A 6000-nucleotide genomic window follows, 5' to 3' on the forward strand; every position below is an offset into this window, starting at 1 on the left:
AAAACTCTATTAGTCTTTGCCCTGATTCATTCCATATTCCAAGGCCAAATTTTCCTGTTACTCCAGGTGTTTCTTGACTTCCTACTTTTGCATTCCAGTCCCCTATAATGAAAAGGACATCTTTTTTGGATGTTAGTTCTAAAAGGTCTTGTAGGTCTTCATAAAACCGTTCAACTTCAGTTTCTTCAGCATTACTGGTTGGGGCATAGACTTGGATAACTATGATATTGAATGGTTTACCTTGGAGACGAACAGAGATCATTCTGTTGTTTTTGAGATTGCATCCAAGTACTGCATTCAGACTCTTTTGTTGACCATGATGGCTACTCCATTTCTTCTGAGGGATTCCTGCCCGCAGTAGTAGATATAATGGTCATCTGAGTTAAATTCACCCATTCCAGTCCATTTTAGTTCGCTGATTCCTAGAACGTCGACGTTCATCCTTGCCATCTCTTGTTTGACCACTTCCAATTTGCCTTGATTCATGGACCTGACATTCCAGGTTCCTATGCAATATTGCTCTTTACAGCATCGGATCTTGCTTCTATCACCAGTCACATCCACAACTGGGTATTGTTTTTGCTTTGGCTCCAACCCTTCATTCTTTCTGGAGCTATTTCTCCACTGATCTCCAGTAGCATATTGGGCACCTACTGACCTGGGGAGTTCCTCTTTCAGTATCCTATCATTTTGCCTTTTCATACTGTTCATGGGGTTCTGAAGGCAAGAATACAGAAGTGGCTTGCCATTCCCTTCTCCAGTGGACCACGTTCTGTCAGACCTCTCCAACATGACCTGCCCGTCTTGGGTTGCCCTGCAGGCATGACTTGGTTTCATTGAGTTAGTCAAGGCTGTGGTCCTAGTGCGATTAGACTGACTAGTTTTCTGTGAGTATGGTTTCAGTGTGTCTGCCCTCTGATGCCCTCTTGCAACACCTACCATCTTACTTGGGTTTCTCTTACCTTGGGTGTGGGGTATCTCTTCACGGCTGCTCCAGCAAAGCACAGCCGCTGCTCCTTACCTTGGACGAGGGGTAAGCCGCCACCCTTCCTGACCTTCAACATGGGATAGCTCCTCTAGGCCCTCCTGTGCCTGCGTAGCCTCCTCGGGTTGCTCCTCCCAGCCACCGGCCCTGGCCTCAGGCTAGGGGTGGCTCCTCAGGGTCACCGCCCCTGGCCTCGGGCACGAGGTGGTTTCTCCCAGCCACCCCTGACCTCGGACGCGGGGTGGCTCCTCCCGGCCGTTCCTGCGCCGTCGCAGCCTGGCACTCTAGGCCGCTGTCCCTGACTTCGGACGTGGGGTAGCTCTCGGCAGCCGCCTGCGCTTAGTGCGCCGGCCCGCCGCTGCCGCCGCCTGCGCTTGTGGATATTATCAGTATCTTATACTAGTTCTGCTTTTTAAAGTCAATTTTTTGCCCCCTCTGAGTGTGCATGTGCAAGATAGAAGTTAGGGCTCAGCTCTAGAGCCATGTTGCTGAGTTCGCATCCTGCCTTGGCCATCCACTAGCTGTGCAACCTTGAGAGAGTTACCAAACCTCTCTGGGCTTCAATTTCTTCCTCTACTAAAGAGGGTAGCACTATTTCCACTCTTGCTGGATTCATGTGAGGATTAAACGAGTAAAAAATGCATGTAAAGCTCTCAGAACAATGGCAAGAGCCAAAAAGAGTTTGCTATTATTAGTTTGAGAAAGCTTACTAACACACCAGGAAGAGAAATTTTTGAGTGATGGCGTTGATCAAGGGAATTTATGAAACCTGCTACTTCTGGACTAAACAAAAATTGTCTATTCCCTTTTTGGGCTCTATTCCCTTTTTGGGCTCTATTTCAGAAAAGGGCCTACCGTACCTGTGAATCCAGGGCTCCGGAGAAGGCGTTTTCAACTTCCCAGATATTATTGCTCGGCACCAACAGTGCACAGTTGCCTGAAGTGTCTCAATAAACATATTGTTTCCTGGATCTGGCCAGAAAGACCTCAGGTCCTGGTGGCTGAGCTGCTTGTAATTCTAGCAGGTTTTGATGGGCGAATGGAATAGGAAGAGAGCTTGTGACTCAGTGACTCTCTGAAGATGAAGTGGGAATAGATGAGAAGCTCTGAGTGGGGAAGAAGAAGTAGAGACCAGGGGCTGGAGGGGCTGGATGAGCTGAGCAGAAAGACAAAATTTACTCTGTTATCTGAAATGCAATGCCTGCCAGGTGTCTTTGGGTTGTTATGTGGGCATTTTCTCCTTTCCTGTCTATTTCAGTAGCAGCTCACATAGAGTGACATTTCTTATATGTTAGTGTTCAAAAAATCACTAGGAATAGACTCCATGCTCCCATGGGCTTCCCTGGCAGCTCAGCTGGTAAAGAATCTGCCTGCAATGCAGGAGACCTGAGTTCAATCCCTGGGTTAGGAAGATCTCCTGAAGAAGGGAAAGGCTATCCACTCCAATATTCTGGCCTGGAGAATTCCATGGACTGTATAGCCTATGGGGTCACAAAGAGTTGGAGATGACTGAGCGACTTTCACTTTTACTTTCCCAGTGCAGGGGGCATGAGTTTCATCTCTGGTTGGGGAATGAAGATCCATGCCACATGGTGCAGCCTACACACACACACACACACACACACAGGATGGGGAGAAAACATTGCTCTGCAGATTAGCTGGGTGCATTTATTAAGCAGATCCCCCAAAGAAAACCCAACCAACAAAACAAACCCCCAACAATCAGCAGTAGAGGACCAGAGATGGAGACGATGCCTTGCAGGAGGTGAGCTCACACCTCTGGGTTCTTAGGCCCAAATCCAGAGATGCTGATTCTGCAGCAACACTGTATTAGGGTATGGTAATTTTTATGGGGCTGTGGTACCCCAGAATCTTGAGGGAACCAGCAGGCCTTGATCTGGTTGGCAGTGAGCAGAGGCTTTTCTGGAAGCTGTACTTGGCCTGTCATCACATTTTTACAAATACCTAGTGTGAATGGTGATTTATGGGAGTTTTGGGGAATTGATGGAGATTATGGCAACCCACTCCAGTACTCTTGCCTGGAAAATCCCATGGACAGAGGAGCCTGGTAGGCTGCAGTTCATGAGGTCGCTAAGAGTTTGGCACTACTGAGCAACTTCACTTTCACTTTCATGCATTGGAGAAGGAAATGGCAACCCACTCCAGTATTCTTGCTTGGAGAATCCCAGGGAAGGGGGAGCCTAGTGGGCTGCCATCTATGGGGTCGCACAGAGCCGGACACGACTGAAGTGACTTAGCAGTAGCATGGGGGTCTAAGTTCCAAGCTAGGTCTTTACATCTCTACTCTCTGAAGGCTCCGCATTGAGAAACACTGTCAGATAGTAGCAGTGGGAGGTGTCTTAGCTATACACTATCATCTTACAGAGTAAGACCCAGAAAGGCCCAGAAAGCTTGAGTGCCTTCATCAAGGTCACACAGCTAGTTAGTCAATGGCAGACTGTAACCAAGTATTCTTGTTCTCCATCCAGCTGCCCATTCACCAAACACCTGTTCCCCCTAGGGTGGGAGACTGGAGAGGGGAGTGAGAGGAAGAAGTAGTGAGAATTGGAGAGAGGTGCGCCCATAATCCGAGAGGGTCTGGCAAGAACAAACACAGTGCCCTTGTGGGAAATGGAGTCAGCATTACAATAGGGTAATTTTAGCTTTGAATTCAAACAATCAATCATTTGCTATTAAAATCACGAATATAATTAATCTTCTAAAGCAAAAGGTGCTTAGACAAAAAAAAAAAAAAAATTACAAGACTGTATTTCTTTTTAATCCCAAGGGGATGCAACCGCCATCGGAGCTCATGTTTCAGATTTCCTTCCTAGGAACAGCATCTTCACATTGGCTCGGCTGTTCCGGGCAGCTCGTGGTGCAGGAGTGGCCGTGGGCAGAGGGCCTGGGAGGCGGGACTGCGGCAGCGCAGGCGAGCGGGCGGGGGCACTGCAGCACCGCGGCCCTCGGGCGGCCGGGCAGCGGCCCGCTAGAGGGGGCGCTGTGGGCACCGCCGAGCGTCCTTTTGTCAGCGCACTCGGCCGGGAGAGCTCTCATTTCCTCTCAGCCTCGTGCGGGAAATGGATTTGATTCTGACAGCAGAGCTGTAAGCGACGAGCGCGAACGAAAGCCTATTGTCAAGGAGTGGCAGCCTCTGTTGTCTGTGATTACCACTGACGCGGAGAAGCTGCGCTGCTGGTGGAATTCCAGGCAGCTCTGGCCAGTGCGCGGCTGCAGGATGGGTAGAAAACACTGCTCTGCAGATTAGCTGGGTGCATTTATCAAGCAGCTCTCCCAAAGAAAGCCAGCCAACAAAACAAGCCCCCAACCACCCGCAGCCGAGGACCAGAGACGGAGAAGATGCCTTGCAGGAGGTAAGCCCGTCTTGGGAGTGGACGCCGCGGGCTGCGCTTGGTTTTGCTTATTTTAATAAAATTTGTGACCCTTACAGCATCCTTCCACCGAGCGGGAGCAGGTTGGTCTAGATCGGTGAGCGTTTGTCAGTGAGTGCGTCTCCGAGGCAGCCCTTCCCCGCGGCTGTGCTTTATGCCTAAAGGTTTCTGTTGCTGATGTAACATCGGAGGTTCTTTGGGAAGCGGGCTGCCCACCGCTGGCCTCTGCTTGGGGACCACCGGACCCACGCGCTCCGAGCGCAGTGCCTGCCAGGTGGGGCTTTCTTCTCAGTCCCGCGGGGCTGGCGGGCTGCAAGCCTCGCCTCATGGGGCCGCCCCTCCCTTCTCGCTGCTTTGGGCCGCCGCCCTCCGCGGAACCGCCCGGCGCCTTCGGCCGGGCTGGGCGCGCTCCCCCGGCCTCGCCATCGCCTTGGCGCCGCGGTAGCTGAGGGGTCGGCAGGTGCGGCGTTGGCAGCTGCCTGCATTGGGAGCAGGGGGGCTGGAACGTGCGCCGACCCCAGTGGGTTTGAATTTTTACGCTACCTCACCACTTTGGAGGGAAAAAAGGCCACTGTCCCCGAGGAGATCGGGCCAGCCAGACCATCTATCTATCACAGTTTGTCTTCCTTCCCATCTCCTCCCCCGCCTCCTCTCCCTTCCTGCACCCAGTAGGGGGCCACGCTCCACCCGGAGGCGGGGGCTAGCGTCTGCTTGTTTTGAAAAAATCGCGACCACTGCCAGCCTACCTGGTGTCGGGGAGGAAGGGAGGGGCAGATTGCTTTAGGATGCTGATCAGGCGCTCGGGTCTAGCCTATTGTCTTGCCTTTTCTCCCCCTTTCTTTTCTTCTCTAATCTCCACCCCCAGACCAAAAAAAAAAGAACAAAAAGAGGGTAGGATGGAGAGAGAGACGGAGAGGACTGAGAGAGAGACAGGAAAAGAAGGAGGAAAAAAAAGCCCCAAGCCCACACCCTATCAAATTCTTCTGAAAATTGTCATTTATCTTTGACACATGATTATTACCCATCTGTTTCTTCACGCCCACTCTTCCCTCCTCTTGGAGTTTGTTGGCTAAGATTCAACGGACTCAAATGAGCCTTATAAATACTAGAAATCAAATCAGTTTCCTAAAGGGACGTTTTGTGCTTTCTGATTAACCTGGAATGAGGGATTTCCGGAGTCCTGGCAGGAACAAATGATGGGAAAGGTGGACACCCTCCTTTCACATCTAGGGTGTGGATCTAGAGGAGATACAGGAGACGTTGAACTTGTGCAATGAGGGACATCTTCATAAATGGCATTTGAAAATGATGTTTCATTTTAAGGGGAAAATAGTTGGTAACACTTGAAGTGAAAGCGCTTTAAATTATAAATGAATAGGACCAGGGAAAATAGCTGTGAAGTTTCAGACTTGCAAGTCACCCCTCCCATCGACATATGAAGAATATATCTTGGAGATTTTAAAAAGGGGTTTAAGCCATTTAATATTTCTACTTTATAATGTTCTACCTTCATTCTGCCTGTGGACCAACATCTTGCCCAGACACCCCAATTTACTTTCACTTCCTATCTCCCCATCCTAAAAGGGTACAATAAAAGAAAGCTTTTCATTATTAGTATGATGT

Source organism: Budorcas taxicolor, chromosome 11, assembly GCF_023091745.1.
Source record: "Budorcas taxicolor isolate Tak-1 chromosome 11, Takin1.1, whole genome shotgun sequence".
Lineage (NCBI taxonomy): Eukaryota > Metazoa > Chordata > Mammalia > Artiodactyla > Bovidae > Budorcas > Budorcas taxicolor.